The sequence below is a fragment of the Solenopsis invicta genome, chromosome 4, assembly GCF_016802725.1.
Source record: "Solenopsis invicta isolate M01_SB chromosome 4, UNIL_Sinv_3.0, whole genome shotgun sequence".
Classification (NCBI taxonomy): domain Eukaryota; kingdom Metazoa; phylum Arthropoda; class Insecta; order Hymenoptera; family Formicidae; genus Solenopsis; species Solenopsis invicta.
In genome coordinates this window covers 4,092,020-4,115,964 of record NC_052667.1, presented here as the reverse complement: position 1 = coordinate 4,115,964, position 23,945 = coordinate 4,092,020, and the positions used below count along the sequence as shown (strand labels likewise).

The 23,945-nt window shown below is 40.9% G+C and overlaps 2 protein-coding genes across 5 annotated transcripts in view; one reads left to right on the top strand and one right to left on the bottom strand.

Annotated features, from left to right (window-relative positions):
- The window catches only part of LOC105195636 (cyclic nucleotide-gated cation channel alpha-3), a 180,021-nt gene extending 174,249 nt beyond the window's left edge, over positions 1–5,772 (bottom strand). For 2 of the 3 annotated variants that reach the window (XM_026136416.2, XM_039448141.1), the window contains exon 1: positions 2,959–5,772. The gene's annotated coding sequence lies outside the window, so the exon portion shown is untranslated. Of the gene's footprint in view, positions 1–2,954 lie in introns of all 3 variants that reach the window. The other variant, XM_026136417.2, reaches the window with a different exon arrangement.
- The window catches only part of LOC105195643, a 133,524-nt gene that overhangs the window by 73,805 nt on the left and 35,774 nt on the right, over positions 1–23,945 (top strand). The window contains exon 4 of one of the 2 annotated variants that reach the window (XR_005574532.1): positions 20,626–20,738. The gene's annotated coding sequence lies outside the window, so the exon portion shown is untranslated. The remainder of the gene's footprint in view (positions 1–20,625; positions 20,739–23,945) is intronic. The other variant, XR_850714.3, reaches the window with a different exon arrangement.

The window sequence follows — 23,945 nt, the reverse complement described above, 5'->3', positions numbered from 1 at the left end:
TGGCTAGTTACAGTATACAGAGATCCGCAGTCTGTCGGGAATGTACGTAATGTGTTGTATGTCGCAAATATTTTTTCATACAGACATTTTCATTCCACTCGTGACTCGTTGATCTCGACATCTGTCACAATTCAGATAAATTTTATTTTGCGCGAAATTATCGACTTGCCCGTTCGACTTTGCCTATTTAACAAAACGTTAATTTGCGCGCGAAGGGCCGGCGATATTGATTTGTTTAATAACTTCGCACACGTATAGCCCCGTGTGTCGCGATCAACGACGTGTTGATTAAAGCTGTTGCGTAATTATTTTGCTATCTGGTATTTGACGTTCGCGCTCAACAGAAGACACATGACGAATTTAATATCGTACGTTCGTACACGCGCACACAACGAATCGTCGTCAATTATCGTCATCTTTCGGAGAGACCGGTATGAAATACAATCCCAATTTCAATAAGCGGCCAGGAAATTAATTTACATGCAATATACATGTATAATCAAATGGCACTGGTGATACAGTGGCATGCACGGAATAAATGTATTAACGCTTGATAATAATAATAAAGTGGAGAGAGTGCGCGACATCCTTTGAAAGGTAACTATTATACATTGTGAGGTAAACCGCTAAAATTTGTACACTAATTTTATAATTGACTGGCGTTACGTATACTAATGCTCATTCATAATGCGCTATTAAATTAATTGGTAATTTTATATGCGTTGTTGCAACTGACACTTCTTTTAACAAGCAATTTAAGAAATTCAATGAATAAATCATAGACCGGGAGATTGACGGCGCAATTTACACGCGTTAATTATTTCATTAAATGTTTGTTAATTCCTGATTGTGCGGCCATATATTCCAAAACTGCCGGCGATCAATAAGACGTTTTTGCAGTCATATGATTTTCTTCAATGTAATCTTTAACTTTCCAACGAAGAACGAGCGCTACTTGTATAATTGCCGGAAGTGTTAATCCAATCCATTTCGGTCTGCAAGCACGTACATCGCAAGCATGAGAGGAGGGCGAATGTCGAGGTATCGGCTATCGGCCATTAAGCGACACTTAATGCCGTCGAGAATGTCGTAACCGTAAAGATATTTGACTTTTCTCCTGATCGGTCTAATCGTCGTGCTCTCTCTTTCGAAATCTTTCCGTAAGGCGAGAGACTAGAATTTTTAACGAAACCTAGTAATTAAATTGCATTGTTTAAAGAAAAATATTTATGGATAAAAATCTCACATACGCACACGCGTACGCGTTTATATCCATTGTATTTAAGTAATTGCAAGCAAAACTAATCTTGTTTCTCAGTTACTGTTATTACAGATTTATGTAACATGCGTTACGATGCATTACATCGCGGATGTATTTACTCGTTTATTATTCATTGAATCGGCTATTGTATTTTACATTATTTTGCCATTACGGTGAATTCATACAAAGAGAGAAAGAGATAATTTTAATATAATAATTGCATGTATACACTAATCTCTTTTGCCAAGCTACATCGCACGTATATTACTCATCGACGTTAAATGTCACACGGTATTAAACTTAACGGTGCGATATAAACGATAGTTATAGAAAACGATATGCATAAATATGCATAAGTGGCATTGCAGAGCAGGTTCTGACTCGTGATTATAGAGAGGGGGAACGCGAGGACACAATGTCACTCTAGGCGAGGAGTCTATAGAGGTGAGGCATGTAGTCCCGAAAATATCGATTATTTATTTCGGCCAGGCTAATTTCTGTTCGCGGCGGAATGTAATCTGACTTTTCGAGAGTCTCGCCACAAGAACTCTAATCGTAGAATAGAGCCATTTGATCGGTTGAACGTCAAATGCTTTGTCGGTGTTAATAGTGTAACGGGATTGCGCTTGGGGGACACGGAGTTTGATTTGAACGATTCCTCGTTGTTTGCGGAATGCGCGAGTATTTGCAAAAAGTAATGCGAAATACCTTTGTCAATAAAGTGCGTCTGATGATGAAACGCCGCGGTGGCGGCGGCGGCGCCGCCGCGCCGCCGGCTCGCGGTTGCTTTCGAGCTGCTCTCAATCGAGTTTCGTTCCACCTAAATCGCCGATTACATTCCGCGCCAAGAAGCAAGAGCTTCTTTGAACCCGAAGTTAATAAGCAACCGTTCGATTTCGTTTCTCTCCAATCTAAATCCTCGCGCGTAAGTGGAGAGCAGCATGTCGATATCGGGGTCGAAATTAGTTTACCGCCGTCATTTACTTGCAATTTATGACAAAATTTCTTCCAATATCTTGCAGATTGCCGCGAAAAACAATGCAAGAGTTCCGAGAGCAGCATCGAAAGATAATGATTTCCGCGTTGTTGAACACGCTTCAAAAAATGAATCGCTCAATTATAAGCGCGAATCTCAGATCACGAGAGTGAAGCTGGGCGCTCAACAATTTTACAACGTTTATCACTTTTGATTCTTTTATGATAATTCTGAGAACTACATTACCGCGGATTGTTACGGCCTGCTGCTACAAAACCCATTCAAATGCACGGACTCGGATAATTGCATTAGATCATTTTCGTTCTGCAAACGCAAACATCGAGGGAGGAGGGCAATGGGAGGAAGGCGCGCCAGGCATCAAACGAGGGCTAATTCCAATCCTCTCGGCTTCGATTAAACGAATTGCAAGAGCCGGACGTTTCGAGTGCGCGAGATCGATCTTTCCGCGATGTTAAAGGGCATAGCTCCCTTCGTGCGCCGTTTAACTCGGCAAGAACGGCAAACACAGCGACCGCGAACCGCGCCACCCTCCAAAAGGCAGCATCCACTTGGCCCGAAAATGACCACTCCTCACCCTGCACCACCATTCCTCCCTACCTCACCCTCCTTCCCTCCCTCTCTCGCTCTCTCATTCTCTCTTCCTCGGTTCGGGATTGTAACTTGACGTAACTACGTACACGTGCGCAACACACATACCTACTTTTGTTTCCGCACCCTGCGTCCACTCTCATCTCGTTGCTCGCAGCTCGCGATGTGCAGAGGCGATGACGTCGCCGGGACGCCGCAGCATCGCGAGATCACGGCTGTGAATCGTAGGAGAGAGATCGGTGTCGTCGCGTATCAAACCGGCACCTCGATTCTGTCACAAACACCACTGTCACGACGATCACCGCCGGCGCACTCGTCGCGCAAACTTTCGAAAACGGAATATTGCTTTTATCGACGTACTTAAAGTCGTGCTCGATTAGCTCGCGATCGGCTCGAGCGAGGAGGAATCGCGAACGGACCGACACGTATGTATACCGAGCTACCGACAATCGGCCGCGTTTCTAATTTCCTAATCGGCAGGTTTCGCTTTGCCGTTTTCCGCCGTGCACAGAATCGTCAGAGGTCCACGTGACTCGCGTGAACCAGCTCTTTCTCTCTCCGTCTCTCTTTCCTTGTTACATCGTATCGACGAACAAAGCGACGCGATCAAACGACCACTGGCTGTTCGAGCTCGTAACGCTTAATGAGTCACGATTACGCGCGTATGTATGTATGTACAATATCGGACAGGCGAAAGCCGGAACTTGAGGCGTCAGATGCACCGGCAATCGAATTGTTGCGACCAATTGTTTGCGACGGTTCACTTAATGCCATGCACGTGCCGACGCGCACGGCGGCGTTACTCCGCCGCGATCGAGCGATCGGTTGGCGTCATCGATCGCCGCTTGTGACGGGGGGGGGAGCAATTCGTTTCTCGAGATTATTATTATACTTTTCTCGACGCAACGTAGCTAGTATTGCACTCTCGAGTGGCGAGAATCGGAAAAAATGCGATGGAAAAAATTGAAAAATCGCGTCTGACTGTCCGCGTGGTCACGCGACTCTTTCGTAAACCGGATGATTCGCGGCACTAAAAATTTAGCACGTAAACGTTCACGTTCATTCTTCTTGTAGAGTTTATATCGTTTAGATCATCCCGATTTTCGCGACGCTCGCAGTGACGTCCGATCGCGCAATCGACTTCACCACTGGCGAGATATTTTGAACCTATGCGCTCGGCTCGTAGGTATTCCGGATGTTTGGTCGCTTAATTAAATTCTCCGGCGAATATCGTGCGTACTTCGTCTGTAGACACTCGACGGCACGTTATTGACTGCGGTGCGCCTTCTTCCGACCGGCAGACCTCTTTCTAAGACGTCTCGTAAAACCCCGCAGTTTTATTGTGCAATGTACTTCATGCCCGGAGAATCGCCACGGGCTTCCGGCACAATTTTCTGGACCCTCTTTCGTCAAGTGCTTATTCTCACGATTCAATCCATCCTAAGTATCCTCAATCTTTCCGCCTTTCTCTCTCGCTTCTCGAATTTTCGCTCACCACCACGAGGCACGTCTCCCTTTAAAATTGACCGCAGCCTCCTCGAATAAACGCGAGGGACTAATGTGCGTTTAACGCGCTGGCACTTGATCGCTCGGTATTACATATCCCATCCAAAAAAAGAAGCGTCTCACGCTCTCGACGAAACGTAAACTTCACGCCTGACATCTGCGTTTCACGTCGTCGTCGTCTCGTCGATATTCGGCGATCGCACGTTGCCGATAATCATCTACAGTTCGTCGCTCTACGCGAATCATCGCATTACTCGGCTCGAAACCCAGTAGCTTTTAATCATCCGACTAGGGTGTCAGCGAACAATCGACTCGATGACCGCACCGTCGTTGACATATACGGGTCAGTGCGGCGTTCGACACCACGGTGCGTTCCATTCGCACGAAGTACGTTTACGCAATGGCATTCGTGACCCACCAGCGGAACCCACTCACACTAACATGGCGCACAAAATTTTTAGCATCCCCCAAGTTCACGGCTCGCCGCTACCTTCGACACCACAAGCTTGCTCCCGCCTCACCGTGCTTTGCATTTTATTCACCATTACGAGCCGTCGAGCGTGTCGACACCAGTACATTTCTACTCAAGTACATACTCTCGCACGCGCAGTTATTTAAAACGCCGGCAGAGCATAGCGTACGTGCGAACGCTAATCTCTAGAAAGACGCGCCGCGTTGGATAACGATCACCGGCGGATCGAGAAAAATTGGCGATAATCGTTGCCGTCCTTCCACCGGCCACCAGCGCGCAAACTACCCTCGCCGGTCAGCCTCGCGCCTTCAATGGCATCCACGACGATGGGTCGGCGGTCATCCACGTCGACGAGTGACACGCGCACGAAGCCTCTACCGCCGCCGTCGTCGCCGAAATGTCATCGTCGTCGAAGTGAAATTCGGACGCGCCGCACGCGCGTTCACCACGTTGTTCTACGCTCGCCCGGTGGCCATCGTCTCTCCGCCGTCGTCGTCGACGTCGTCGTCGCCGTCGTCGTCGTCGTCGTCGTCGCCGGTGACGTCTCGTCAGCAGCACCGTCTCTACGCGCTCCCGCCGGATGTACACGCTGCCCGCGGAAGCGACTCGCGTGTCCAGATCCACGTCACTCTCGTCGCCGGGTGCTGCTGGTCGCCCGGTCGGCAGCGGTCGCCCGATCGTCGGACCTTCGCGCGCGTGCGAGGCGACGTGTTGTCACGCTGCTGAAATTCCAGACTGGAATATGGGTTAAAACGTCGCCGCCGCGAAACGCGCGCCGCAACGCGGACACCCGGGAACGTCGGACAAAGACGGAGAGAACGAGAAACAAAGAGAGACAGAGAGGAGGGAGAGAGGAAGAGAGAGTGATTCGCCGGTTTCTCCTCCTTCGTTGCCCGGGGAGCGGCTATGGCGGCGGCCTGGCTCTCACTGCTGCTTCCCTCGACGTGGGGTGACTCGCGGGGGTTGGTTACGCGAGGGGTGAGGGGATACGATTATCTCGCAGCATCCCCTAGCGCGCAGGACCAATCCGCACGGAACCGGCGCTTGACGACGGCGGAGGGTTGGTGCGTGAGTTGGTGGGAGACAGCTATAGAGAGGGAGAGAAAGAGAGAAAGAGCCAGAGCGTGAAAAGGGTGGTAGATAAAAGGAGAGAGGGCGACCGCTTGGTGGAAGAAGAGACGGCGCGAAGAGAGAGACACTCGGACGGGGCTCTTTGGGACGGAAAAAGAAAGACGATGGCAGAGAGGGTTGGCGAAGCAGAAATGGACGCGCGATGGTTGAAGCGAGATGACGAAAGGTCGAGAAAGTGGACGAGACGACGCGACGCGGTGGTGAATCGGATGAAAGAGGAAAGGCGAAAAGTGCGTGCTGAAGCGGGACAAAGACGGAGCGACGGAGAATAGGGGAAGGGGGAGAGCGTTGATAGAACGGAGATGGCACAAGTGCGCCGGGCATTGTCTGGAGCGAGATGAAGAAGCGCGAGGACTCTTCTCAAGTGAGACAAGATGTGGAGCGTGATATGAAGCGTGAACGAAAGAGGCAGAGAGAGAGAGAGACGCGGGGTTGACGGAAAAACGTGCCGATCAAACGGAGACGGGAGACGAGCGCGAAGGGAGTCGACGACATGAACCGTGGATCGAACAAAAGAAGACAGTGTCTTTCCGGAAGATACCGTTCGTCGTTCGCCGCGAAGATCCGGACGGCACACAAAGTAGTAAAAAAGTTGGCTTGGAAAGATAAAGGGAGAGCCAGGTGGTATACCTTGCGGGATCTAAATAGAAAGTGACGACTCGTACGCCAAACAGATTCTGCGTGTCACGAAGCTTCAGAATCGCGATGGAATATAGACAGAGTGCACACGGGAGAGCGATCGAGACGATGCGGAAGTTCGATTCGGTATTCCGCAAGAAGTTGCGCAGCGACGTGAAAAAGCCTGTTCGGCGACTACTGCTACGTTACCATAAGAGGAACGCAACCAGGTGGAAATCGAAAGGGTTGACGCGCTGTGACACGATCGCGTATACATAGTGTCAGGCGCCATCGAAAATTCGGGGTGAAAAACGGATAAATGTTCTGCTTTATCGACACATTCTCCGCGCATGGTTTGTTCAAGTGAAAATACAAACACGTGCCTCTCTTCGCGTTCTCGCAGAATGAGGAAAGGTTGAGGAAGATTATGCTCTACATTTTTTATTAGACGACCAGCGTCCAATTTGCATTTGCATATTTTCGTTTCTCTTTTTGTAGCTGAATGTAAAATAATAGGAATTTATATTTGTACAATTAATGTCAAAATGTTTGACGTGGATACGCGTGTCAAGAAAAGATCATACTTTTAAGTTGTTTATATATAAATAATTATATAATAAATATATACACACATATAGAAAATATTTTGTATTTATGTTAAAACTGATTTTCGTTAAAATTATTAACATACCCAATATTAATTTAATATAACGTTATTATATTAGTTGAACATTTTGTGTTAAATCAATATTTAACACTTTTCATTGTTAAAATAATGCAATTTATGAGCGAATAAACAAATAACATAAAAATAATGTAAGTTTTAAAACGTAAAATTCAAGATAAATGAACAAAATATTAATGTTAATTTTACTGAAGAAATATATTTCGACATTTCATTTCCAAACTTCTTCAAAGTGTTACATTTTTTATATAATACTTTTAACATATTCATTTTGTGTTAAATTAATACAAAAATTTAAGTGGACCGTTTACGATGTATATTAAATTTAACATATTTTCCAACTGTATATATATGTATATGTATATGTATATGTATATTTTTAGAAACAGACCTACCTCTAACAAAGTCAGTCTTTAGAAGGGTTAAGGGCGTAAATATGCATGACCGTTTATCACAAGTAACCTTTTTGTTTTTCATTAAAAAAAAAAAGTGGGATAGTCTCAGTAGTATAGTCAATATCAAAGCCTCCATTTTCCCTCGCGACCGCTTATATCGCGCATCTCCTGTATACGCGTTCATAATCGGGTCTAAGTACCCTTAATGTTTAAACCTTAATCCATGCAGCTTAATATAACTCGAGGGCTTACACAAGGGCTCGTACAACGTCCATGTCCGCGTGCGTATCGTCATCCCGTTGTCGGACACTTCGAGGTGAATCAGGGATAGGGAAGGGATCGAACCGTTCTCGATCAAGAGAATCCGTGGAAAAGCGTCCGCGATGATGCATCGTTGGCCGAGGGTTGTATCACTTGGATCGACTTATAAAATATTCATGAGGAAAGTTTTATCGGTGGAATCGCGCGGGAGAGAAGCTGACTCGAGTATGAAAGTGTCGTTAGGGACGCTCACCTGTCCCTTTTTTTTCTCTTTGCATTTCTCTTCCTGCTCCTCTCGCCCGGCTCTGCTGACATGTCAGCGTAAAATTTCTATGCGCGCACGACATTAAGCTCGTCACGCCGTATATCTTATATATAAATTTGCGCTTCTTATGTCTCGCTAGAATAGGCTTTTTTTAACGGAAATCTTGGAGCGTCAGTCATTCCTGAACTATGACAGATTGACATTAAATTCAAATACTACTCTGGCAGAATGTAAATTGTAATTATTTAAACATTTACATTATATATACAGACTTTTTTGTACAAACGTATATGATAGAAATATAAATTTACATATGTATAATATAAAATTGAAAATTGTGCAAAATCAATACAGGAAAAAATTCGCAGGATTACAGTTTCTTATGCGACGTTTCTGTAATAACAAAGTGCGAAATAAGAAGCGGAAATTAAAGTAAAGCGAAATTAAAATAGAATAAAGGCCGGAGCTGCGTCTGTACACTCATTTGTAGGTTTATTTTCAAGTACGAGATAAATAAAATGAATGATCTTTCCACGCGTGGAACGTAGCTCTCGAAAAGATAATATTGTTGTTAGCACCGCGTGCGACGGCGGAAGCAATTATCTCTCGGCGCTCCCGCGTTTTTCGCGAATCGGAAAATTCCCGCGTATATGCACCATGTCGAAAGAACGGAGAAGAATTAAATCCGGTACATTTATTTGCCATTCCGAGACGTAATCTGCGAAAGATATGATAGTTTCAGTTCTCAGTAATCCCAAGATATTATTCGCGTAAGGTTTATCGTAGATATTGTTCCGTTGAGGTACGTGTCAGATTGCAGCTGCATTTTGCTGAAGCACCGTTTAGACGAAGCACTTTCGCAATGCGATGCAACCATTACCGCAGACTGCCTACATATGTTAGCTGCGTGAATGATCGCCCGACATTACGGCGGGCTAAGAACTGTGTTACAAACAACACCACTAATCCTTACGCGGAGGACACTTAACCGCGACCGTATCTTCGCGCGCGAGCGATCCATCAAGCGCCACGGTAATTAACGAGCGACCGATGAGCCTGTCTCCGATTCGTCGACGACGTAACCTGCCGATCGATTAATCATACATCCCGTCCCAATTATATTCTGCGTCACGCAGGGTGTGTTGTCTAGGCTGGATTCATTTTTCAACGTAGCGTTAGCGTAGCGTAGGGGACCGGACCGAATTCATCGATCGCCCGTCGTCGAGCGTCGTACTCCGCAATTAGGGACCACTCGCAAAGTACACAGAGGCGGTGGATGGGAAGGATGAAAGAGCACGGGAAGAGCTCACAAATGCTTGGCTTTATGCGCACGTACAATCGTTTCCAACGTTCGATTCGCGCTGCTCCCTTTTTAGAACGTGAATTGTGACCGTGATGCGCTTCACCGAAGGGCCCTCGTACTCTGATGTTGCGAAGAAGTACTATCTCATTTTAGAGGTACGTAAACGCAGCATTCAGTCGCACTAATGACGACCAACGGTAATCATGTAATCGTTCAACCGCGAATGTGCCAGTGTTCCAAAGCGAATTTCTGCGAATTATCTTTCTAAAAATTATTCTAGCCAGTACAAGAGTCTCCGAATAGCGTCGAATTTTAGGGATACAGCCTACGTAAAGTCTACGAAAATATCAAAAAGGCATTGTATAGTATCTACGATGCGTACTCTCAACGCATTGACATAGCTTAATTAGATGTTAATTAACGTTAATTACACATACACATTTATTTTAATTATTTTATTTATTCAAATGGTTGTGTGTGTGTGCGTGTGTAATTAAATTCCTAAATAAATTTAAGACAATCAGAGTTAACAAAAGCGCTTTTCATGTGCACGTTTCTGTAAAGTCGATTTTCGTGGCTCGCCAAACAATTCGCGTTAATTACTTGCCACCTTTAGCGACTTCCGATTTACTCGTGAAACGGCGTGAATACGTTCTCTAGTTGTCTCATTGTTACGTTTCCCTGTGTTATCTGCGCGTATTCGAGGCGCCTCGCGACGAAGCTTCTTTCCCGGAGGCTATCCATTACGGTGAGAGTTACAGGCAGTTAGAAGCGGTTCCCATTGTAACCGCCGCATCAATAATCCCCGGCAAGGGCTCGATCACCGAGAGACAACCACCTCTCAGCGTTCTAAGAATACCCCGCCACCCCTTTCTAAAGAGAAACCTGTGCTCTTGATTAAGGCCACCCTTTTCTGTTGTTTTTCTTTACCGCCACTGTAAACAGTACCTTAACAAACAGCCACATCTCGTGCATCCCAGAAATATCGAAGGTATATCGATGAGAGGCTGATCGCGCCGGTATCGGCCTTAAGGGTGCTCGAGAGTAGCGAAGTATCCAAAAATAGGAGGCGTAAAATATACGTCGCAGTTACTCACTTAACAATTTCATAAAAAAAAAAAAAAAAAAATCATTTGCCTCATGTTTTAAGGCAAAAGCTTTCTCCTCTACCTTCCTCTAAGAGCACTCGCTTCTCCTTTATCCATAGAAACCATTATCTTTATATTCTTGTACTACGTATAAATTGCCATAAGGGCATGGAAATTTTACATTTATGATAGTCCACGTCTTTAAGGTCTAAGAAAGTTTTATTTTAAGAACTTAGCAATTTTCTAAAGGTTGAGCGACTCTGCTCCGTTAGTGTAATCACGTTCAACGCGACAGATATTCTTAGATCGCTAGTTAGCCTCGGAGAGAGATCATTTCGCGGACTTTCTCGTATACTCGGAATTGCGCGATAAACGTGAAGGTGTGCCGAGGCGTTCGCGCGCACAAATGGAAATCGACCTCGCATGAGCGTCTCGGCGCCGTCAATTAATTTGATTCATCGTGGCACGATCGGCGCCGATCTCTAGTAATCGATGATAAAGATGACGCGCACGGGCGAGTTAAAGAAAAAAAAAAAACCCACATATCGTTTAGAGGCAGTTCGTCGTGAACGACTTCGTCGTCTAGCGATAAGAAACCACTTTGGCGAGTCTATGCCAGCTTTAACTTCTGCAAAACGCATAAAAAGTACATTTTTCCCATTTTACCTGCGCTTACCGTAGATTTTCCCTTCGACTCAGGTACATGGACGAATCAATTTATTACATTGTTGAAATAAAGCGGTTGGGACGCAAATTCGATTCTCTTCGGACTTTGAAACGCTTCTTCGAAGTTATACATGCGTTTTGATATTAATTAAATCTAAGTTGTTATTAAAGCAATTCGCATTTAATTAATAGACTAATGAAAAACCTTTATGTTTTTGCATTCTTCCTCTTTGACTCTGACTTTTACTTAATTTTCAAGATATACTCCGGGGATTTGCAATCGACTCGCATTCATTAAAAAAGTTTCAGCCATCGGGGAGTTGCGAGAGCGACGCGGAATAAATATCCGTGTATTTTTTCTGTTTGCCCATCAACGATATCCGCGTATACTTGTCGGAAAACGTGATCCGCCATTTTTTTACCGACATAAATAAAATTGTATTATTAAAAAAGAAGCAAATAATCGGAGGAAGAAAATATTACTGTGTTGAAAACGACAAAACTCCGCGAGCAACGTCCGTATAATCATTTATATTTCTTCTATGAGTTTCATATCAGTATCATATGTGACTTTTGGAATGCAATAACATAATTTTTGTCTCTGTCTCTCTGCTCTATTCTTCTCTTTCTTGATGCATACGTTGGAACGATGTTTATCCTCTCCCCTTTCAGGCCTTCTCCATTTGCAGACCACTCCTCGTGAAACGAGTATTTATCCCGCTCTAGCGATGGGTATAATACGCTCGCATACGAAATCGATATTTATGAATAAGGCATTCAACTCTCGCTCGGACGGTGATGAGAGACCAATATAGAAGTCCCCGCGGACGCGGTGCTTGATAGCGGTTCAAAGCTACTATCTCGATGCTTTCCCTCTCGCCCGTTACACGAGAGAACGTTTGCGCACAGTATCGATTAGTTAGCAAGTCAATTAATTCGCTCGCGGTGATTAGCTGCGTAACTTAACTTATTCCTATCGAGCACGGATTATTCGTAACAATAAAAAAAAATGTATTATTAAAGGCACGCGAAATGATTTAATTTCCCTTTTCTTTTAAATAGGCAAATATAATTAGTCTTTGATAATAGTTAATTATTTTTTTAATTTAAACAAACTGTACTGTTTCTACGGACATGTCTTCAATTATGTATCTTGTTATCGAAACATTTTTTAATTTCAAAAAATTTTAAATGAATAATTAAAAAATTTTTAATTAAATTATAAATAAATATTTATCATTAAAACCTTCATATAAATATTCCGAAAATTATTTTGAATTAAAAAGAAAATGTACAGAAATTATTTTTGAAGCAAAGATTCATTCTTTATCAAATAAATACTTTCTTAATTTCCGACATAATAATTTTTTTAACATTCTTCGGTTACATATTTCAGTGCAATCTTTCTCTCTCTCTCTCTTTCTTTCTCTCTCTTTTTCAACTCTTTTTATTATCCATTAAAAGTTGAATCTACCCAAACTTCGAAATCTAATATCTTCTTGAGTTATACTCAGTAAGCGATGTTTATATTCTTTCGTTCTCTATTACACGAAATTCTCTTGGGATATATGTACAACGTTGTCGAGTCGATGTTACAGGCGAATCGACCAGGTACTTTTCCATGAAAAATAAACCAGCAAAAATCCATTTTCCCCTTTATCGGCGTATATATGCTCAATCATTTTAGTTTTTCAAAAATTCTTTTTTCTCCCGCAAATAATTACCGACTATTAGCTCCTACTGACGAGAATAGCATTTTCCAATATTTTTTAATCAAAAGCAAAATGCATTTCGAAAGAAAACATATTTTATTTTTTAGTATATACTCGTATATGTGTGTGTGTATTATTTTATATATATTAATAAATATATATCGTAATTTTTATCTTTATATAGTTAATTTAATTTTAAAAATAATTTATAATTAATATATGTATTGCGTTTACTTAGGAAATTATATATATTACAAAATATTCTGCAATAATCAAAATAAATGAGAGTCTCATTATAATGCATAAAAGCAAAATTAAAATACATATTTTATGAAAAATTAAAAAAAAATTAGAATTTAACATTTTTTAAATTAACATAATGGATATTTTAGATGCATCATATTTTCACGTATACATGCAAACGTCCAGAAACAAAATTTAATGTTCAAAGTTGCGTTCGACCGGCTTTCTTTTCGCTGCTAATAACCACAATTTGCTGGAGTTTTGTTGCCTGAGGCGTGGACCCGCCACAACTTCTGCACGTTGTTCGCCGTAATTGGAACTTTGCAGAAGATCTCCCTTTGACGGACGAACTGATCCAGGGTGGATTTTCCAGGAACGGATGACGCAATTCCCAACTGAATTTCGTTCCGGACAGACAAAAAGACTTGGTCCGCGGCCGCTGTGGTGGCAAGAAAAAGCGACAGACGTGAAATGCAAAAGGTACTGGATTAATGTAGATCGTGCAAAGCCTCTTTAAACTTCGATGATGTCGATTCAGAAAAGAATTTCCTCGCGCACATTCGCGTACAGGCAATTATCGCTATTGAGACTTCGCTACTTTGTAAAATTTACGTGAGGGAAGTGCGGATGAAAAATGCCATTGTTGTGAGGAAAAGGCAGCTACAAAGTCAGAATGATATAAGGAGACAGCGCAATTTCAAGAGAAAGGAGCGATGCCGAAAGAAATAATGACAATGTCATTTGAATTAAATTATCACGTTTTAATGTCTTAAGACAAATTCTTTGCCAGAAAACACTGTTTCTAAACATTTTGCTGGTAAAGACGAAACATGATGTGCTATTTAAAATTTATAAATATTAAAAAAAAAGTTTTTAATGAGAAAAATCCATTAAAGATTAATAATGTACCCTTGATAAAGTTTGATTAAATAAAGTTTTTAATGAAACAAAAGTTCAATATTTCCTATTTTATATCATCATTAAAATAAATTTGGTTATTTATTCAGAAAGGTTTGTTGTAATTAAAACAAATAAAACATATGTTATTAAAAATTGAACGTTCAAACGTCACATCGTCTCTCACTGCACCTGGTATACAAGGGAAAGATTTTTAATTACGATAGTGAATCAACTTCCTCTTGACTTTCTTCTCTCGTTGAATCGTATCATCTTTAGGAGAAATAACTGCGTATTCGCGGCTCGGGGAAGGACGACGCGGCGACAACGGGATTGAACCAAGTGAGAAACAGAGACGCAAACGGATCAGAAATTACAACGGGGTGGAGAAAGGGGGGAAAACGCGAAACAAAATATGGCGCGGAGGGAAGAAAAACGGACGGGAAATCGAGGAGTAGAAAAGAGTAAATGTAGATAAGAGAATAGGAGAGATAAGTCGATGTTCGTTTAAGCGCATTTGCCGTGACAAATCTCGAACTGGATGACAAATTGTACCTTCACCTCACGTGCTGATTAAATTGTCAAGGGAATTCTGGCTGATCGAGTCTCTGAACCGACGATAGTTACTAACGAAATTCGACGTGACACGGCGATCGGATCGTTCCACGTGAGAGCTGCACTTAAGCATAAATGTTCGAGCGTCGTCGTGTGTCACAGTCGTGGTGATGTTCCGAAAATTTTCATTGTAAACAAAACGCCGTAGGGTGAAGGGTGCTTTCTAATTTCATGCCTCGCTGATAATGTCGCGGAATGGCACCGGAAAGAGCTTCGACATACGTCGAGAAGGCACTTGCTTTGAAAATTATAGCCGGCTTTGAGGTAGACCGTTTCGACCGCGAAATAAGTATTACGTGAAAGGATTGCGCCAATTAACCTCGAAGTTAGTGAAATGGGAAATTTTTACAAAGATAGAAATTCGGAGAGGGTACCTATTAACCATCTTAATTTCGTCATTAATGTTTAAAAATTATACGGCTCTAGAACTCGAAAATTATGTAGTACACAAAAAAAAGAACTTTACTGAAGTATCTAAAAATTTATTTGGTCCCAGATTTGAAAGTAATTTTGTTGGACCATCAAAATAATTATGAAGGGTACTTAAGCATGACGAGCAATGCTGCGAAAAGTTTTGACAGTTTAACAACCATCATCCTACGTAATTATTTTAATGGTCTAACAAAATTATTTTCAGATTTGTACCCAACTAAATTTTTAATCGTTCATTTTCATATATTTTCCATTTTTATAGTTACCATCCGTCTCACCCGCGGCGCATATAAATGCCTATCTCAATGTAATTTGCAATTAAAAATGATCCGTATAAGAAGTCGGCACCTGCGCTTTTCGTATAGATTACGGATGGAGGATTTGAAGAGAGAGAAGATTAAGAAAGCTTTTCTTCTTTCATAAAAGTCAAGAGAGGATTGTTCCTATAAGTATACTATTCCGAACGGCGCGGCGCTCCGCCAGCAGGGAGTAATACTCCACCGTAACATTGGAATAATTTTTCAACTTTTATTCAAAGAAAGTAGATTAAGATACACTTTGATGTTACTTTATTGCGAGTGAAAGAAGATTCATAAATAATTAATATAAATTTCAATTTAAATAGAATACCGTGTACCTCAGTATTAAGAAGCATTTTAATATTTATATACATTATATTTTAATGTCACGCGTACTATTTCAGTTCAATTCTTTCAGTTAAATTCTATTTAGTTAAATACTTGAGCAATAAATATGTCACAAATTCTCGTGATGAACAATTGTTTTGAATATTATCAATGTACAACATTTAAATTCCGAGTGTCTGGCTTAACTCGATGAATGAGATAAGTTTCCTCTCGCGAGGAATCGATCTAATTATTATTATCTTTCTGATTAATACACGCCGCGCAACGGAGCAAAAATATTGATTCGACATATATCTTAAAAATATCGTAAACTCCCTGCGCACTTGTGGAAGCTCTCGTACCTCTCGTACCTGAGACGAGGCAAGCGATATTCTTGAAAATTTTATCAACCCTCGGTGAGGGAGCTCCACGATCGTAGAACGAAAGGAACGATCGGGCTTCTTTCCACCGCCAATTTCGTTGCTCGGAACCTCGTGTAGCTATAATCCCAGGCTAAACACGATAGCTCGCGCACGTGCGAATTCACTTTATCACCGACGTTACTTTTGTGATTAGCCATTTCTATCGTTCCACAACAAATTTCTACGATCCCCGTTCGTCTCTCGTCGTAGAATTTCTTGTTATCGCAACGATGTTACTTGGAGATTTCTTGTTACTGATAGCTGCTGTATTCAACGAGGGCGTCGTTGAAACTCGCTCCCCCAACATTCTGGCGAGTCCGCGTCCAACTGGGAAAGCGGAAAAAACCCACATACTATTACTTCGTTCATTATTAATTTTTCATCTTGCCTCTGAGTGCACGATACGGGGCTCGGCCTTTCTTTTCACGGGGGCCAGCACATATCAATAAAGATTGTGATTCCCGTCGGAGGCTTTACGTCACGCGCCTACTACGGGGATCATCTTAAAATTTTCATCGTCGTATCGGCAGGAACTGTCGTTTCATCGACATGGTACCGGATGGCTGGAAACTTGGAACGGAAATGACTAGCGATCTGACGCGTGTTGCCTCGTCTGTTAGCACTCCGGATAAGACCTCTAAGTGGTCGGGGGAAGATATGTCACGTAACGGATTCGACGTTATCGCGGAAAATCCCCACGATCGAAAATTTTACGACGACACACAGGGGCCTGAATTATGCGTTTCTAAGAAACGACGAAAAAGCGATCGTATCGCGCATTCGGTCAGATTACACCTACGAAGGTCAATTCTTCCTTTCCCCCGTTTCTCAATTCGGTATTGAAATATTATATCAAGTGTATGCGACTGAATTTGAAAAGAACTGTTAGAGAAAATAATATAAAATATTTTTTTTTAAACGCGATGAATGAATCGGAGGAATTGAAAGATTTGTGTGCGTGCGTATAAATAAATTATTCAATTACGTTTAATTTTTCAATCCTGGATATGAGAAAAACATTACGCATATTATGTCGAATTCCACAAATTTTGAAAAATTAATATAACACATTGCGCATACATATACACACACAAATTTTGTTCGCTACAAATGTAGCGATATAACTGTGAAACGTTTGAACCATTATTATAAGTATCAACATTGAAAGGGATATTGAAAAGTTCTTGTAGGAGAATTTATATCTGTAAGAGGATTTATTTTACACGTTCAATATTTTTTTATTATCATATTTATTATATTTCAAAGATTATTTCGATATAAATATGTAATCTGTAATGTGTTACGTGTTTTCCTTTACACGATAAATACAGAAAATTTGAGCATTCAGCGGCTTTTGATCTCGGAAAGGAAGCGATAAGGGATTTCTTAAATAAAAGTTCTAAAGGCTGCGAAACTAGATCGATATTTTCTCGACAGCTTGCCGACTATCCAATTACGCTGGAAGAAATCGGAACGAAGTCGTGCCACCAAAAGGCAAGAATTCTATCAGCTTACATTGTCGCGTGCGATATAACGGAATCCCTTTCAAGTAGCGCAACTCGTAGAAAGGAGAGAAGACAAGAAAGATTAGATAGATTTTTATGGAGATCTTATAAAAGGGCAGGAAATAAGTGTGTAATAAAAACTTGTGAAGCTCTCGTGAGTAGTCAAGTGGGTAATGATCAACATTCCATTTATTAATCCGTAAGTGGCGTAAACGCTGCAGGACGCTATATTTTTATTGGCCGTTCAAGTTTATGGGCTTCTAATTCGGCCGTTTCTGCGTTCACGTCGAATTTTGCGAATAACGGCACGTTCCTTCCTACGTAATCACAAGGCGCATTCCTTAAGTGGACGATAGCGGCGCGATTTATCCGAAACGGAGCGAGCTCCGTGAGTGGCCCTAAACAGGTTGCCACTACCTCTCTCACGATGCCACTGTGACAGCGAATGTAAACGGAGCACGAGGTAACGTGCGAGTAATTCATTTCCGTGCGTCGCTCATCCGTCGCGGTTCTTGGGTATGATTAATCGCGATCGCGCGCCGCATCCGACAGCCGTACACGCCTATACGTGCGAGGGAGCGTGTGGTTGAATAAGTAAAGGTCTTATTATTAGGCCGGAGCGGCGCAAAGATGCGCACCCTCTCTCTCCCTCTCGTGAAAATAACGGGCTTCGCAATCTCGACGAGATAAACGATCGGAATGGTAATCAAATGAACGTTTCTCTCATATACCCCCGTACCGCGCGATTCCCGAGAAGGCTCCGAGATAAAGCTGGGCAATTTTGTTGGCGTGAATTCCCGCGACGAAGATTCTTTTTCGGTTAACCGACACTACTACGTTTATTGAGGCCGACCGTGCTATTATACGGTCGAACAGAGGCCCGCCGCTAAATATGCGATTACGCCCTTTAATTATCGTTCCCCTTAGGCTGTAGGAACTTTTTCGATCTCATTTTCGAGAAAAATTTTCCGTCAGTGCACACTACTGAAAGAGAAAGAGAGAAGGAGAGAGAGAGGAGAGAGAGCGAAAGCCGCGAGATAAAGCCTCTATTCCCAGTGGTACAAAAACTTCCGCTTTGTGGCTTATAGTCACTGAGACTAAGTAAAAGTTTCGTTTAATCCAATCGAGGGTTAGATGCTGCTCCGACCATGATACTCTCCATGGAGCTGGTTTCCTTGAAACATCTTACTTTATCGATTAATGAATTAGAACCCACTTTTGTGACACGGATAATATTCTCATGATCCTCGTATATATTTAATGTACGGTCCATTCACTTTCGTTAATCTGTAACTTTGAGATCCGATTCATTAATTTGGAAAGAGAGGTAAAACTTTCTAGCCTTGAAAGCTCTTTCGTAAAATTTTTCTTAATAATTAAAAACGTTCCCTCTATCTTGCAAACTTTGTAATATGATGTGATAATTCTGAAATTACATGAAGGAATTGACAATAGTTCTATAAAATATACATTCATTTCTTAGCAAATTTAACAGGAGACAATTGACAGAATAAACATCTGTACTGTAATAAAATTTCCGCCAAATTAAATAACGAAGTTTAATTATACAATAATGAAAGAAAGTTATATCAAATATTATACAATAATTTACGTAGATTAATTAACTGCCAATAATAATATTTGTTAAGACTATATATGGAAAGAACAATTTTTTTAAACATCTAACAATTTAGATATAAATGATAATAATTTTGTTAAACCATCAAAATAATTGTCGCAGGACACGTTCAAGCTGGTTGCTAGAACACGAAAACTTTCTGCAGCATGCTCATCATGCTTGAGTGTTCTACAGAATTATTTTAATGGATCAACAAAATTATTTTCAGATTTGTATTTATCTAAATTTTTAAATATTTACTTCATACAGCATATAATTCTTTCCGTATAAGAAAAATTTTGTTATATGTTGTTAACATGCGCGATAATAATTTGTTGCAAAAACCAATTGCAAAGTTAATTGACCGCTATCTTCTAATTAACGAGTATTCTAATTGAGTATATCCAAGCTGTAATTAATATGTTCGTGACCTTATCAACAGATTGAAAGTATTCTGGCGTATCTCATGGTGACGATTGATTTTCCACAGCGATGCGATGCTGATGGAATCACCCGTTCCCCGGACGGGAAACGAATTTGAATTACAAATACGGCGACGATAATGGAATAAATGTTATTCGGTCGAAAGCTCGATTAATCTCTGAAAGTTCGAGGACGCGGCGCGGCTGCACCGGATTGTTCGTTGCAAACTCACTTGCCACCTTGTAAATAGACCTCACGTAATACAACTAAAGTAAACTTAGTTGTGCGCTCCGATTGATAAGATCGAAAGTTTTGTGGCGTGCTCTTTCAGAAATCACTCACTGAAAGAAAAAAAATGAAACTACCATAGTTTAACTTTAATTTATATAATCGTTTTTGGTGTCAACTACATGTTTATAGTTGTTTTAATTATGAAAATTGTTAATTATTATTACTGCCTAAACAGTAAATAAATTTTTTAAAAATAGATAAATTTACTATAATTGCGATTCCATTTACTACATAAAAATAATTTTACCTTTACTATTCATATTTTATTATTTTATTATATTAATATTTAAAGTTACCACAATTTATAATAAAATTTTTTCACAGCTGGTAGACTTTACATATAAGATTATTATTATTAGCATTAAAGCAATCATTGCAAAAATGAAGCTTCTAACTGTGCATAATTATTTTACTATGCAATTGTAGTCACAAATATCAAATATTTTTTTCTCAGTTCTTATAAAAGTGTATCAATCTGGATACATTAAGTTGTTGTCTATTCTAAGATATGGAATAGCACGAAGGAAAACAGTAGCGTCTTTACGCACTGCTCTATAAATTAAAATGGGCGATAATTAACTTCATGCATTTTTATTGTTTTAAAGCAGGTGTCTACCGTTGGCGCTGATTACAATATACTATGAGACACAACGTGGGAGCTTATAATGCACCACCCTATAAACCCTCGTTTTGCGCTTGCGAACCGGGCAGCCACCGGGTAAGTATTTAACCAAGCTTTCCTTAATTCAAATTCTCGGCCTTCCACACTGCTTATCTCGCACTTTGTCGCGAGTTTTATTATATTTTTCCCTTCTTCTCATCACACGCTCGGGTCGACGCAATATGCGCGCGACGTCGTTCTGCCAAAGTCTAGAAAATATTCAACGAATATAAGTAAGCGTCGCGCTTGAAAGTACGACGTAAGAAGGTCGCGACGAGATGCGAATGGAAACGAGGGCACTGTGACATTAAAACGTAATGTGCTGTAATTTTTATGACTTGTGACATATATAAGTTGTGGAAGGAAAATCTTTTCTAAGCAGCGGCACTATCAATCTCTCAGGCGATGCACTTGAAGATATGAGTACGAGAATATCTTTGCGAATGTCCAACCAACTAATGAATTCGCTTCTCATTTCTCTTCGAAAGTTACGCGCTTCTAGAATTTGAAATGATATTCATACAGAGCTTATGCATCTTTCTTTTTGCTTATCCTTTCGTTTGCTTATCGACTTGTAAACGAATAAGTAAAGACTCTTGAAATGGAAATAAATAGATGGAAAAACGATTTTGTACTGAAGTATCCAAAGTGTACAGTTAGATGTAGATCTGAAAACAATTTCGCTGAGCTATCAAAATAATTATGTAAGACGCTTAAGCTGCAAAAAAATTTTGACGTTTTAGCAGTTAGCTTGAGCATTCTATATAATTATTTTGTTAATTTAACAAAAATTATTTTCAAGTAATCTAGATATATTTTTAGATACTTTAACAAAACTGTTGTTTTCGTGTAAAAAATTAAGATAGCATAAGTAAGAGTCTAGTGCGTGATTATATTTGGTAAAATATTAAATAATTATTTGCATCCAAATATCCAGATTTAAGTAAAATCTATTTTTTTCATTAAACAATTTTTTTTTCTCTTAATGTACGTTTCATTAATGATTTAATATCTTCCGCTAAAAATAAATTGGAAGACTAATTGTGCTGAAACCAAGAAAAGTTGATGCATAAGGTTTATCTCGATCCGGATTAAATCAAATTATGCGGATAAATAATCATTTATCCGTATAAGTTATACGAATGCGGCTGGACTTTCGGCGCATTGAAACGTGACTTTCTGACACCGTTGACCGTAAGAGAGGGAGCCGGGGGCCACCGTATGTATCACACGTAGCAGAACGAACAACTGTTACCGCCGGTTGTGTGGACCAAGAGTCACGACTCGCTTGGCTACTGTCTGACGTAAACGACTTTTCTACTAGGTGCCACGGCTGACCCAATCCGGACTCGTTCTACTCGGTCGACCACCAATGCGCTTTTTCCACTGCCGCGTTAGCTTTTCTTGGTTCTACTTAAATGCACTCTCGTGCAAATTGCATATACGTGTTTTTCCGGTATTAGTATCATTTAGCATGCGGTTCTCTTGAACTAGTAACACAGAGGTATATTTATATATAACGATGTAAATCTTTTCGTAACGTACTTTTAATCGCAATGAAAAACTGCAATTTATTATAATGCGCGCGCGAGCGAAATCGTAAACTGAAACGTTGATTATTAGTTGGATTTATCGTTTCGCGATTTTCATGGTGTCGGTTACTAAATAATAGTATGCATTCACAAAAAAAACTATCATCGCGTTATTGAAATGTAAAATTGCAATTTGTTGCAATCCATACCGAGTGATAGCATAAAAACTTGAAAATGTACTCCATCATGATTTGAATTTACCGGATCTACTTTATTACTATTATACTTTAAACGCCGCCACGGTTTTAGTTTTTAATACGATGAGGGAATTAATACACGCGGATAAATGTAAACGAATGGATCGAGTAATCAAAGAGCGCCAAGTAATTTACGCTCAACGTCACACCGACGCACTCGAAAGAAGTATCGTAAATAAATATCTGTGCAGCATGTTACGCGGGTACCGCGAGTTAACTCCGGTGCACCCCGATTTCCTGCAAGAGAATTCAAAAATAAATTGAAACTTTAATCAAAGCTCCGCGCTGTTAACACTGTTCGTTTACCATCGCGAGTGACGGTGTGTACCTTTTGCATCTGGGACATGTGTCATGCAATCGATATTTCACAAAAAGTATCAGGAGCGAAAAGTCCATTAGGAAGTAATTGTATTTTATACACGTGTATTATCGTAACATTGAACACGTATTATTATTATGTCGATAAAATTATACGTCGAGATTAGAGTCGGAGGCGTTGAAGATTAAGTCTCGAAAAAGTGGCAGGAAGCCGAGGACCGGCGGCGGTCTTCGTCCGGTGCAGGCATCTGGAATTAATGGCGCACCGCCGATTCTCTCGTTGACGCTTAAGTAGAAGCGGACCGGACGGAAATGCGCGGTCCGGTTTTAGCCCACAGCCCAGCGCCGATAAATGCCTCGGCAAACTTCATTAAAGTCAGGTCGCCGCCTTTGAGCCACGGCCACGGCTTCGGCTTGGTGACGCCCAGAAGGCAATATTGTTATATTGTTGCTGGATGTTAATTAGAGAAAATACGAGGCAATCCTGATAATGTTAAATTTCGTTGTTGCATCATTCGCCAGCGCCGTAATGTCGAAGAACTCTTCTATCCGCCCCTTCCATTTTACATGCGTTCTTTGACGATTTCGTTAACATTGTACTCGACGTCATTAGCTACTAATTAGGAGTTGTAATATTACGCGAGATTGGTTTGAGGAAAACATAAGCGAGCTTTAATTAGCGCCAGGGCGCGGAAAAATCGATGAAATGGTTTCCGCAGTTTTGCACGTCGACATTTTATACGCACCTACTCTACCATTCATCGTCGACAAAATTCCCGTCGAAATAACGAGGAACTGAAAAAGTAAATTGTCGCAATTAAGATATTAATGCAATATCTGTGCAGTGTAATATTTCGTAATTATCATTTGTCCGGTTATTACTCTTTTGATTTCCGTGCAATCGCTGTGACTCCTTTTTTGTCTACAAATTCCTTGCAATTTTCGTACATGTGAGAATTTTCCTTACTTTTTAATTTTCTACTATTAACCCTAGAGTGCTACTGTAAGTGAATTTTCCAAGTATAACTTCAAGTTTATTACATTTTTGTTATTAAAATTTTGATAGTTTAAAACATTTAATAAGATTTTTTACATTAAAATAGTTTCGTTATTCTACCGTCTCTTGCAACCTGAAGTAGAAAAAAAATCTGAAAAGG